Source organism: Perkinsus marinus (genome assembly GCF_000006405.1).
Source record: "Perkinsus marinus ATCC 50983 genomic scaffold scf_1104296948890, whole genome shotgun sequence".
NCBI lineage: Eukaryota > Perkinsozoa > Perkinsida > Perkinsidae > Perkinsus > Perkinsus marinus.
This window is the reverse complement of record NW_003210018.1, coordinates 1-962: the sequence shown is the minus strand read 5'-3', so window position 1 is coordinate 962 and position 962 is coordinate 1. Positions and strand designations below refer to the sequence as shown.

At 45.3% G+C, this 962-nt stretch overlaps 5 non-coding genes across 5 annotated transcripts; all 5 read right to left on the bottom strand.

Moving 5' to 3' along the window:
* Positions 1–100: 100 nt before the first annotated feature.
* On the bottom strand, positions 101–172 carry Pmar_PMAR028760. The gene has a single exon. It is a non-coding gene; the product is annotated as a tRNA-Thr (tRNA).
* Positions 173–274: 102 nt separating this feature from the next.
* On the bottom strand, positions 275–346 carry Pmar_PMAR028759. Its single transcript has one exon. It is a non-coding gene; the product is annotated as a tRNA-Thr (tRNA).
* A 102-nt stretch (positions 347–448) lies between these two features.
* Positions 449–520, bottom strand: Pmar_PMAR028758. Its single transcript has one exon. It is a non-coding gene; the product is annotated as a tRNA-Thr (tRNA).
* Positions 521–622: 102 nt separating this feature from the next.
* Pmar_PMAR028757 lies at positions 623–694 on the bottom strand. Its single transcript has one exon. It is a non-coding gene; the product is annotated as a tRNA-Thr (tRNA).
* Positions 695–796: 102 nt separating this feature from the next.
* Positions 797–868, bottom strand: Pmar_PMAR028756. Its single transcript has one exon. It is a non-coding gene; the product is annotated as a tRNA-Thr (tRNA).
* Between the last annotated feature and the right edge of the window lie 94 nt (positions 869–962).

Genomic DNA, 962 nt, shown 5'->3' with positions numbered 1-962 from the left:
ACACACACAATAAGTACATAAATCGATAATCTTCTGTATCTTTGCGGAGTGAGCTGACATGCTCTGCTTCCCGTATCAGACCAGAGATTAAGGTGCTATCAGCCACTTGCCAGGACTGAACTGACGACTTTCTGCTTACAAAGCAGACGCTCTGCCACTAAGCTAAAGTGGCGCACAAAATAACTGCATAAATCAATAATCTTCCTGTATCCTTTGCGGAGTGAGCAAACCTGCTCCTGCTCCTCATACCCGACTAGAGCGTAATGCTGCTGTAAGCCACTTGCCAAGATTGGACTGACGACCTTCTGCTTACGAAGCAGACGCTCTACCACTAAGCTAAAGTGACGCACGGATTAAGTATATGAATCAATAATTTTCCTGTCCCGTTCACAGAATGGGCCATCCTGCTCCTGGTTCTCGTACCAGACCAGAAATTTATGGTGCTATAAGCCACTTGCCAGGATTGCACTGACGACCTTCTGCTTACAAAGCAGACGCTCTGCCACTAAGCTAAAGTGGCACACAAAATAAGTGCATAAATCAATAATCTTCCTGTATCCTTTGCAGAGTGAGCAAACCTGCTGCTGCTCCTCATACCCGACTAGAGCCTAATGCTGCTGTAAGCCACTGGACAGGATTGAACTGACCACCTTCTGCTTACGAAGCAGACGCTCTACCACTAAGCTAAAGTGGCGCTCAGATTAAATACATAAATCTATAATCTTTCTGTATCCTTTGCGGAGTGAGCAAACCTGCTCCTGCTTCTCGTACCAGACCAGATATTTATGGTGTTATAAGCCACTTGCCAGAATCGAACTGACGACCTTCTGCTTACAAAGCAGACGCTCTGCCACTAAGCTAAAGTGGCACATAGAATGAATACATAAATTATTAATCTTCCTGTATCCTTTGCGGAGTGAGCAAACCTGCTCCTGCTTCTCGTACCAGACCAGATATTTATG